The following is a 12,883-nucleotide window of genomic DNA, read 5'->3' as shown; positions in this document are numbered from 1 at the left end:
AGAACTTGTGTCAGGTTATTTCATTCTGTTGGGTGTGACAATAAGAAATTAACAAAGCAAAAAAAAAATTATAATTGAAGCTGAATTTTCACATATGTATATGAGGTTTCTGCAACTTTTGAAGCAGAAATAGACAATATTTCAAGATATGGAGAGAAGCACAGTGAAGACCGCCAGGAAAGGAGAAAGGGGGCTGCTTTTCAATGCATACAATACTAATAGTGCAAACCGATTGTCATATGGTTGGGGTGGGGGTGGGAAGGGGAGGAATGCAATTCGTCACAACTGCAATATATCTTTCAGGCTAATAAGGAAAATACTTGCCTGGATGTAAATCTATATCTTGGGTGCCAGACCATATCCAAATGTAGAGACAAAAACAATTGGAAAATTAAACTTTTTCTTGCATAGATTTCAGTTTCATGTGACAAATACCGACAGCCATGTTTGGAGAGATGTCTTACTGGACCAGTTGCCCACGTACGCTGCGGGGCTGCCATTTTTTAGTGTGAAGTAGAATTGGTGCTAAAGCCGCTTATACACGGATTTTGGTGGTCTGAAGCAATAATCACCAAGAGTTTCAAGAAATGTATGAAAAACATATGCTGCTCCATCTTTGCGAATTCCATAATGAGCCATTTTCAAGCATCTATATTAGCTGCTTCACTACTTTTAGATTGATGCCTATCCTTAGGATCAGATCGGTGAGACAACAAGCACCCCCACTGATTAGCTGTTCGCAGTGCCGGCAGCTGCTGGAATAGCACAGCTCCATCAAGTGTAGTGATCACTGCCAAGTACTGTAGATTCTGCCCTATCATTAGGATATTAGCTGACCCACTACTTTTATATTGATGGTCTATTCTAAAGATCAGATCGGTGGGATCCAACAACCAGCACCTCCACTGTTTAGCTGTTTGCAGTGCCAGCAGATGTTAGCAGTTGCAGAGCTGAATAGACAGCTCTATAAACGGTAGTGGCCACTGTTGAGTATTGCAGAATCAGCAGTCTTTAGATATTAGGTGCTCCACTACTTTTACACTGATGATCTATTCTAAGGATCAGATCAGTGGGATCCAACAACCAGCACCTCCACTGTTTAACTATTCGCAGTACCGGCAGCTGCCAGATGTTAGCAGTTGTAGAGCTGAATAGCACAGCTCTATAAACTGTAGTGCCCCCTGCTGAGTACTGCAGAACCAGTCCTATCTTTAGGATATTAGCTGCTACACTACTATTATACTGATGGTCTATTCTAAGGATCAGATTGTTGGGGTCCCACAACCAGCACCTCCACTGCTTAGCTGTTCACAGTGAATGTTAGCAGTTGCAGAACTGAATAGCACAGCTCCGTCAACTGTAGTGGCCACTGCCGAGCACTGCAGATGCAGCCCTATCTTTAGGATAGGTAACAAAAGTAGTGAAGCGACCCTCTAATGTATTAGGTGATTATTCATAAAGGAGTTTCCTTACAAAGTTAAAATCTGCTGTGTGATTGCCTGGTCACACCGTGCTGGTCCTCAAGGCTCTTACAATTGTCCAGCTAGAAAGTGGTTGGGCAGGGAGATACCAGCAGCCGAGACAAAACTACAAAAAGGAAAATATATTTTGAATGAAAAACAGTTTCTGGTAGATTTACAATGTACAGGCAATTCTATTTTCCTTGATAGGACAGCAGCATTGATTAAAAGGCTGGTAACGGTCTTCACGTGTCTGCTCTGCCATGTTCTACATCAAGGCATCAGTAGAACAAGAACCACATTCTGGAGAAGAGTTCTAAGTGCTTCCATATATGACCCGCCAAAAAGGAGCCGGGTCACTGGATGTGTGCAGTCAGACATGGTTAAAGTTGTCTGGAAGTCATTTACACATCCCATGGAAAGATCCATTGTCCAGCTGCTGCCACCATCTTTCTATGGGTGCATTTCTTTATACTTATTGGGTCTCAATGTTTGTCCTAGATCTTCAGTATGGCCATGAAGGCAAATCATTAAATTCTTTGCTTGAAGGTACCAATAAGGGGAGCAGGAGCTTATGACATGCTGTTTATACACTGCACTCAATAAACTAGTATGTAGTAAGCTCTCCTAGTGGTACCTACAGGCAGTCATATGTTTTAGCTCTAGGATATAAGGGCTGAGCTCACGCTAAGTTTTAGGAGTGTTACCATTCTACTAATTAACAAATTGTACAACTGATTTAATGACATTGAAGCTTCAGGACCGAAATGCAACATTTATGAAATGAGCCCCCATCTAATGTATGACTTTGTGTGTCCGCCTCTGTGGCAAATTAGACATTGTAGAAAATATGTTCAAATTAGTATGAAAAAGGCAACGTTGATGCATGCAACAGGCAACCATTTTTGCTCTGGTGTGCTCTCCTGATGAAGCACATACTAGCGCGAAACAGCTGTTGCCTGTGTCGTGTACATAGTATGTATGTATTTAGTGTTGCCTCCCATAAGTTTTATTTTTTCATATTTCTGGTGAGTGTCACCTTTTTTCTAAAGCTTTTCTGTTGACTGGACACCACCATAAAGGAGTGCCTTTGAAAGAAGAAGAAGCTTGCTTACATAGTCGCCAGCCCATATGTTGTACTTTGTTTAATATGGAACTTTGGACCCCCTTAGGCACCAGTGTTAAAACCAAAACACAAAAAGCCAAATGTGAACGGAGTATTATAGAGGAGTACTATTGATCAATAAATCACGAATCATAAAAACTACAAATATCAACCCTCGCGAGATGCATATTTCATGTGTAACCCTAATGATGGCTCTACCTTGAGGTCTTCTCCAGAATGAGGATACTCATTTCACAGAATGCTCTATGCTGCAAATTGGAGTTTACCAGTGCTGAAAATTAGGCTATGGCAACCTACAAAGCTTTTGCAATAGCAAAGCAACATCATGCTTTTTGGATTTTTTTTACATTTTTATAGCAAAATGCCGTCTCTTCAAAGCCTTATTTATACCTATCTCTTTTACAAACTTTTCCTGTGTTTTTTTATGGACTTTTTATATTCAAAATATGTTCCAAGTTTTTTTTTTTTTACATTTTATCTTATTTTTTTCCATTCTTGGACTATGTACATAAGTGCAAAAAAGGTGTGTCTCACACATTCGTACACTACTGAATCAATTTAACTGCAGCATATTTGTATCTTCAACACTGTTGAAGCAGCATATCATGCTTAGGGAGGAGAAAGCCTGTGAGCATGGACATAAAGAACGCATTACACTTCAACCACATCATCTTCAAACCAACTATTGACAGAAAATGATCTTTGACCCATCGGAAGATCCAGAGCTGCTGGAACTAGGATTGAGATCTTAACATCTCCATATATTGACTACATCTTCAAGATATCAACCATAAGTTACTGGAAGTGCAGTTCATGAATGGTAAGAGATTCAGACCTTCATAGTAGGGGGAAGTATCATCCCTGTACTCCAGCTGTCCTTAAATCCCTGATAAAACAATGGTTTGAATCACCAAATTCCTCACTCCCAACTTTTCAAAGATACTTGACATTAGTTTCTCAAAAGCCCACTTGGTTCCTCAATGCTTTTGTTCTTCTATAGCTCCTGATCTTAATCTATGAAATCTAACATCAATATATCAACTTATCTAGCTTCCTTTTGGCATTTCATACCATCATGCCACTGCCCAAATATCAATTCACTAAATTTGACAATCAAGATGACATACAGTATCTTCCATCTTCGAAAGCCTACATTTCATAAACACTAGATGAGTAGAAGCCAACAAATGGTCCTCAAGCAGGTTTGATGCTTCAAGTACACGCATGACGGGACCTGTAATTCTGTAGAAGTTGGGAAGCCACAAATTGCTTTATCCTACTTTAGACTATGAAATGAACCATAGAAAGTCATATTGGGATTACTTAGGAATACATCATACTGCAGCATATGTTGTGTAGGGCTGGGGAAAGAGATTTGTAACATGAAATGCAGCTTGGAGGTCATTCCACACTATTTTTTACAGACTTTGCTTATATAAATTAGTATTAAAATATCCCAGCAGTTTATATTTCCTTTTATTTTTATTTTGTTTATTTTTTAAAACATTTTGTAGGCAGAACTCTTTTTTTGAAAGTGAGTGTGCGTACTATAGACATGAAATGGGTTTAAGGCCTGTTAAAAATATACCTCACTCTTCTCTCGAAATACCGTGGGGAGGGGGTAAGCCAGAAGCATACAACAGTTCCTCACTTAGTTCTTATACAGTACAGTATGAAATAGCTTCACTGGGAGAGAACATAAAACCGATACCTCTACACATTTTTTACGAAGGTACAACTTATGAAAAAGATAGTGTTCAATGATGAACAACTGAGGTTTTATTGAAATCCAGAACACTTGACGAAAAACCTTCATCAATGTTGGTCAACTCTTCTGCTGGTCAACATAAACTAATAGCATTCTCCACTGTGTGACTGTACATTTGTATAACCAGTGTTCTATAACAGAACTTCTAACTTCAGCCAAAATATTTTACTACATCCTGCTAGTCTCTGGCCAAGACTTGCTATTAACCATGTTTCTTCACATGGCCAAGTCAACCTCAGATGTTCCAGTGATATATAATGTATTGGCCTCTGCTAGTCAAAAAGTACCACATGCAGGAATTCTATATTTAGGGTCAGTTGGTTTCTGGAGCATGCTTGGAGATAATGATTGACTAGATGAATGTAGATGTTTTGTCCACAGTCTCTATTGACTTAAACAAAAATTGATTTGCTTACCCTTCCCAGGTCTCGGACACACTGCCCCATCCTGATTGGATGCATTGGTGACATCATGTTGACAATGCAGCAGCCAGTCACTGAGCTCAGTCACACGGGCCTTCTACATCTGCAGAGCTGTTGAGCTCAGAGATTGGCGGCAGCACTGTCTAAATGCAGCCAAAACAGAGGTGGAACAGTGATGGAGACACAGGGCTGGACTCCGGGAAGGTAGGATACAGCACTTTTTTTTTATTCTAAAGCCTGTGGACCAAAATTTTCTAAAAAGGGACAACCCCTTTAATTTGGCTAAAGGGTATATCAAATATTCAGTACTAGCCGAAAATTCTAATTCCTAAACCTGCAGTGGTTTGGATGAATCCAAAATGTACAAACTTGCAAATGGTTATCGGAATCTTAAAGGAGTGTTCTCAAGTTTACAAGTTCTACGCTATCCATGGGATAGGTGATAACTTTCCGATCACTGGAGGTCTGACCACCATGGCTATCACCAATCCCGAGAATAGGGAGCAGAGGGTGATCACATGGGCTGTCTCTCTATTCATTCATAGGGCTCGTGCAGATGACCGATATTTTGGTCTGAGTGCGATCTGACAAAACATCGGATCGCACTCAGACCAATGTTATACGGTAACATATGGTGCACCTACTCACCGAGCCTGAACAAGGAAAAAAAATAATTGCAGCATGCCAGAGTTGGATCAGATTGTCGGATTGCACTTGGCCATGTAAGTCAATGAGTCTGTGGAAAACATCAGACTGCTCTCAGATGACATATGCAGTTCAATATTCATGGACTGACAAAATGGAGAAGATGGAGACTTTTTTTCCATCTTCTCATCTGAGAAAATCGGCTCACACTATGTTCAGAGTTTGATCAAAATATCATTTGCATAACTGACCCAATACTCTCGAATGAGAGAAAATTAACTAGTGTGTCCCTAGCCTTAATGGGAGTGCCGGAGAGGGAGGCACTTGGATGATCTTCAACGCTCCTTCTAGAATGAATGGAGAGGCACTTCGCATTATAGACCTCCGCGGTTCTTGGGATTCCTAGAGACCACAGAGGTCGGACCTCCAGAGATCGAAAAGTTATCTATCCTTTGGATAGGGGATAACTTTCAAACATCCCAATAAAGTAAAGTCTAACTTCAATGATTAGAAACTGTATGGTTATCCACCTCATACTGATACTCTGTCCGTATTCTACATGTGAAAATTTAGCAATGTGTACAAAAGGTAGCCATGTTGTAGTCTCTTGTTGCCATTGCAACTAAATATAATAACACAACAATGAATCTATCATTGTAGGCATTCACATCCAAATATTCTTGTATTCTGCATATGATGCTATAAAGCAATTATAATCTTCATCATGCTTCACTATGGAGACAGTTAGTACTAAACTACGGTAAGTAAATTATGGCATGTATGTGTGAAAATGTCACCTAAAAGTTTCTCCTTCAAATTCATTAGTTACTAAAATATTTGAAACTGATGATGAAACAGAACTTCTTTCAGAATGTATGTGCTATGATTTATTATGTCGATGACCAACAGTAATGTAGCTGTATACTTAATATAGTTTGTATATTTACACGGAAATCATAAAAGGGCCACGGCCGCCACAGTCTGCGCTGACGTAGAGGTACAGCTTATTTGTGAATTAGCGCAGACTGTAGCAACGAGGTCTTCAAATTTGATAAACCCACTATATAAATAGATTTCTCTCCCATACGTCACACTGGATGTCGCGGGCTTATATGTTTTTAGTGGTTTTGAAATATTACTTTTGGTTTTCTTTAGGATCTATGTGTTATTCTTAAGGAATTCTGACTTGTCCATGGGAATTTGAGGTGTATGCATCTTATCTGCTTGTTGTAAGGCTTCCTAGTGAGTGGCACATCAGTTCATCATTCAGCTCTTCTTGACTACTTAGAGCAAAAATATTCCACAAAATTCAGTTTTGTATTGCACAGTTGAAAGGACCATTGAAAGCTGATTAGATTCATACGGGGAAGAGACAAAGGTCATTTGGGTATAAAATTATTAAAGGGCACTAGAGCTGGTGTAAATCGATTTGCATGCCCCATTCTATCGGCCACAGACCGCTGTAATCGGAGACGGAGCACCGCCTTTTACTTGACGGCATATGCGGCTCATCATTTAATTAGTTCGACGTTACATGCGGGTCACGACTCAATGATGACATCAAGCTTATTCAAAACAAGAGCCGCGGATGTGCACGTATAGGTAAAGACCTGTCAATCCAGGACAGAAGGCGGGGAGAAGTCTCTGGGGACCCGCCTGTCCGACTAATCTCCAGTGCTCCAGTGTCGCTTAGTCCTTGATGGCTTCTCTCCACCTTCTGCCCTGGATTGACGGGTCTCTGCCTATATGCGCATGTTGGCAGACACCTGTCAATCCAGGGCAGTAGGGGTGGGGATGACGCCAGTGACCCACCTGACAGAATAGTCTACCATGGCTTGGTCCTCAGTGGCTTTTAAAGTATGTTTTTCTCTGATAATTCAGTTTCAGAGTTAAACATTCCTGGCCGAGTTCACACAGCCAGCATCTGATACATGCTGCCCCTGGATGGAGCATCATGTATCAGCTGTCAGGTTTTCTTTAAACAATTTTAATTTCTTGAAATAGGGCACTCCGGTTAATTTTATGTTGTTGTTCTTTCCCCTTTTAAGTTGTCCATATATTGGCCAATATCTATTTGACCATTGGCTGTATCTCCCAACATCACCATAAAAATGCATGGTCAGCTTGGCCAAACAGGCAGGCTTCTTGTTTTATGTCTGCGGTGCAGAAGTAAATAAGCTGCCGACACATCTTCTTTGGAAAAAGGATTAAGCATGTTGAAATTCAATATGATTGATCCTTCACTTGACATTTGTGATCGGGGATCAGTCCAAAGTCCTGTTCAAATTAGGTGATTGACTGATCTTGGCCAGTTCAGTCTGACATCCTCTGTGGTGGACTCACATATTGCCTTTATAGATGGCTGTTCTGGTCATCAGTCAGTAATGGAAAGGAAGAGAGATGGAAATTATACCTGCACATGTAATGGGGCGTATTAAAAGTGGGAGTTATGGACACGGGGAGCTAGATTGGATTTACTTGTTGGACTAAACCCATCCCGAACATCTGGAATACCAGGGCTAAAAATTCAGCTTCCATAGAATTTAGGGTACGTGTATCGGGGGGTTAAATGCCAAACAAAAGTTCTCGTGGAAGTTTGGCCATATAGGTTAAAATATTGATCTAATAGCTAATGCTGGAAATGTGACATTAGAATTATTATTTCGGAGGCGAATTGTTGCTCAAATGCAACGTTGGGATTATATCTGAGCACCATTTACGAAGGTGGATGGAACAAAAACCTTTAAAAATCAGTAGGATACATCTGTAGATACAAGTCATTTGTGGGATCCTTTAAGACATCATATGATTAAGACAGAAAAGTCAGTCGTATATTTGGACTAAATTGTAACAAAATGCAGAAAACCAAAATATATCTCATATAACACTTCAAAAACAAAAAAGCGCAGAACGCGCGTAAAACCCCTTCAGAAAGAAGAAAACTGAAATTATCCCACAAGTTCACTATTAACATTTATTAAATTCTAGAAAAAAAATTAGTAAGGATTTTTTTTATTTTAACGACTCCAGTTTCTTAATTCGTCTTTACACTAGTATGTTTTATTTGTATTTTTTTTTCTTAAAGTCTATACTAAAATATTGGTGCAAGTAAAAATCAATTTACAAAAACAAAAGTATAACATGGCTGATTATGAAATCATATTTCACAAGTGAGAAAAAAAACACTGTACTTATTTTTTTATTATTTTATATATTTTTTTTTTCATTCACTCCCTTACACCTACCTACATTATCATTCAAAAGAAAATAATCTAAACGTCTAGGACCCTAACACGTTAAGCGTATAAAAACTTTCCCTCCTATAGACCCGCTACATCCACGTTTCAGCGTCGTTGCATATTATTTGCATAAGGCTGATTGAAATGGACTAACAGAAATAGCTTTGGATAAATAAAAGGAAAAATTACGGAAGGAAAAAAAAGATGTTTCTTCTTTTATAGAAAACCCAGTCATCCGTGGAGGAGGCCATTTTGAAGTCTAAAGCCAACATTCATTGAAAAAGCAGATCACATCACTAGGAACGGGTGACAACACTGTGAAATAAGGCACTCCAGTGATGTTACTTGTTCTTAATGAACTCACACACTTAACTCCTCAAAATTAATTATTTTTTAGAACTCCCAGAATGGCTTCCTCTGGTTTTTGGAGATGATGGGACACTTTGAGATTTTTTTTTAATCTTTGAGTATTAAAACCTATGAGTTTGTTTAGAGTCACTAATAGCGAGACTGTTAAAAAAAAAAAAGGAAATAAAATCAATATCAGGACACTTAGAGTCTGTTGACATTTTTTTCTAGGAACACAAAAAAGTATGAACCATTGCACATCACAGAATATAGTGCTACCGCATTTAGATTTTTTTTTCTTTAATTTGGAGAGATATATAGAACTATTTATGTTTTGTAGGGATTGTCTGGTTTAGAAATTCCATTTTTTAATACCCTACTAATTCACTGAGTTAATGGATTGATATTACCCAACAAGGAAAGACACTATAGAGAAACCCAACAAGGAAAGACACTATAGAGAGCACCTCTCACCTGCAAAAAAGTGTGTTATACAGACAGCACACTGATCTAATTAGGAACTGTGTAATGCCTCATTTCTCCTGCAGAGGCGCTGTAGAGGAATCCAACAGTTGTCATAGAGTTTCCCCAGATGACATCTGATCCCTAATGATCAGCTTAAAGTCAAGGACCGGTCTACCAATCAAAAAACCCTGAATATTCCAAATCAGACAATGCCTTTAAATTTTAGCCAAGTAAAACATATTTAGCTTTGCATGAAATGAGAAAAATTGCATTTTGTTTTTACATCTGGGGATTTCAATAAATTAAAATTTTCTTCCTATTGTTCTGAGTACTAAAACTGATATAACATGGCATAAAAGTAGCCGCCGTTCATATCTTCGGAATCATAGAAATAGATACAATATTAGGATTAAAACAGAAGAAGGTGGCCATAGATGTAAAGATAATTCGACCAATCTCACCAGGATTAGGCTTCTGAAGCGATAATCTTCATGTCTTTGGTCATAATTTGATTGTGTTGGGCAACGTAATTCTGTAAAATTGTAAATTTAATAATAAAAAAAAGAAAAAAGTTTCCACATTTTTCAGGTGGATTACTGCTAAAACACGACTGATAGTGCAAGTGTAGCAGAAAGTTTTGGTATGTTGGGTGGAAGGATGAGAACTTCTAGAGTCAATGATTAGTCTTTACAACTATGCCTATCATTACCCATCTGTTCCGTCCTAGTACAATAATGTGAACCTACAATAAAACATGAATTTAATCAAATTTTTATGTATAGATTGCTAGATTTGGGATAGACGAAGTACCATAATCATATTCCGGTCACTTGACCAATGTCGGCCAACTGGTCTACCTTGGATGCATTCTCCACAGGCAAGTCTGGATCTTCACAAGTAACATAAAAATCCCGAGATCCCTATGCAGGACAGATCCAAGGAAGTTGCTTGCATAGAACAGAGGACCCCATTAAGGTGCTGGGCTTTCGCCAACTAGGTCCGATGGGTCTATTGTTTGTTTCTCCCTCTGTGCCTTTTCCATGAATCTTTGGCCAATTTCCTACCTTTAGGGAGGAGAATCCACAGGTTTTCCACCTCTTTATGGAGGAGAACCCACAGGTTCCCCACCTCTTTAGGGAGGAGAGTCCACAGGTTCCTTTGTCCCAATGAGGAATAAAAATTGATACCATCCCCCCTCCCCCAGAGGCTCCATTGCAGGTCTATTTCTATGGCACGTTGGCCCTTGATCCATGGAAGACATGGTCAATAGTATGTAAGCCCCTTTTAGTTAGAAAGAGTGTCAAAATAGTCATGATTGTGCATCAGGGAGCCAAAAAAAAGTGACAATAAGCATTTGGTAGCGTGGTGCTATCTGCAATAAGGTTTCATTATTTAGGCAGACCCAGGATGTATGTTGGCGGCTGTGTAATAATGGGGGTCCATGTATCAATAGTGTCAGTAGACGAGATAAAATAAAGTGTTGTACAATGAATGGACTACTGAATTGATACATTTGCTTGGTAAATTGATATTTGGGCTAATGTAGCAATATATTGGTAATTATGGCATATACTCTAAGAAATGTTACAAATATATTCATCAACATGGTTAGAGTAGATAAAATGATATATAATCTAAAAAAATGGATTTTTAAATGGACATGATCTCTTAAATAGAAATGGTCATCAGGTTTTTGCTCACCCCAACTTAATATAGGGGCAGAGACCCTGATTCCAGCGATGTATCACTTACTGGGCTGCTCGCTGTCATTTTGATAAAAAGTTTTCTCTGCTAAAGATCTAGCAATTCTCCGAATGCTGAGCTCTGTATAACCATGCCCACACCACTGATTGGCAGCGTTCTTTGTACATTATGCAGATGCAGAAAGCTACCAATCAGTGGTGAGGGCGGGGTTATACAGAGCTGATGAATATGGAGGACTACATGGCAGCAGGTTTGCTAGTCTTCAAGTGACAATCATCTGCTGACAAAAACAGTGATTTTGTCAAAACTACTGTAAGTAGCCCAGTAAGTGACAAATCACTGGAGTCAGGGTCTCTGTCTCTACATTATGCTGCTGTCAGATAAGGTGGCAAAAACGTAGTGACAGAGTCCCTTTAAATCAATGGCAATTGGCCGACATACAAGGCTAAATATTTCTCAATTGGCCATAACGGGGAAGATTGGAAACCGAATGTTGATGTCAGTTTTGGGGAGGTACGTTTTACCAAAAAAGGGTGAATGCTGATTAATAATATTAGCAATTAAAGCCGTTTGTTCACTAAGCAGAAAGAGTAATGTATTTTTTTTAACAATCAAAATCTACCATTCACTGCAGGTGGTTAAAAGGACCCTCGAAAGGATTTTAAGAATAAACCCCCTATATGTTTACATTCTATATACATCTCTCAGATGTTTAAAAATATATGTATATATTTATACATAAAAAAAGGATTACAATAAGGTGTCAGAATATACAAAAGAAAAGAAAAAAAGAAACTATTTAGCACTGAAAGTTCCATCATTACTTCTATATCCATAAAGCCATAGACCATGTGAATGTATCAGATCTGGTTCAGTCACATATCTCAACCAATGAGGCACTGGCACGCGCTGTGCAAAATTCATTCAGGCGACGCAAATAGTTTTGAACAAAAAGGTAAAATAAAATTCAAAAAAACACTCTTGTTAGTCCACATGTTACATTAAGTGTGGCAGTATTCTGGAAAACAGGAACCAAAGTGGTTAGAGATCCACTGCTCAAAATCAAGTGCAACTCGTTTGTGTCTATGTAACGACCATTTCTTAAAGCTATACCATCTACCATAGTTCTTTTACCACTTCATAGAAGAAGGTTATTTTGTCAGCTGGACGTCTGGCTTGTAGGTATGGGTGGACCGAGCCACCGGCCATATGTACCAGAGCCAAAAATGCGTCCATTAATCTAGAAGTCATTGATAACAATTCACTTTGATAGGACTACCCTATACAAGGGGCAGGTATAAATAATAAGTGCTAAACAGACCACGCCGGTGGACTACGACACAGTCATCAAAATATTACAAATTAGCATAATTTAGATATGGAATGAATGTGTACAGAGAGGCAACATCACCACAATCAGCTACCATGATTAACCTTGTTCCAAAATTTCTATTTCTTTAAATTTATTGATGTAACCTACTGCTATTGTTCCTTAGTACGTCATTTTCCATTTTTTTGGCTTCCTTCTAATCTCAGCTGTTAATGTATTTTTTCTTTAAGTTTTATATTGAAAGTAATACATATTTCTTTCTTAAATGTATTACTTTTTAAAACATTGGTGTATTACTTTTTAAAACATTGGTCATTTTTTTTCCCCATATGATCTGTATTACAAAAAAAAAGTTTCACGTCGGCCACTGGAGCTG

The sequence above is a fragment of the Ranitomeya variabilis genome, chromosome 2, assembly GCF_051348905.1.
Source record: "Ranitomeya variabilis isolate aRanVar5 chromosome 2, aRanVar5.hap1, whole genome shotgun sequence".
Lineage (NCBI taxonomy): Eukaryota > Metazoa > Chordata > Amphibia > Anura > Dendrobatidae > Ranitomeya > Ranitomeya variabilis.
Note: the sequence above shows the minus strand (reverse complement) of the source record.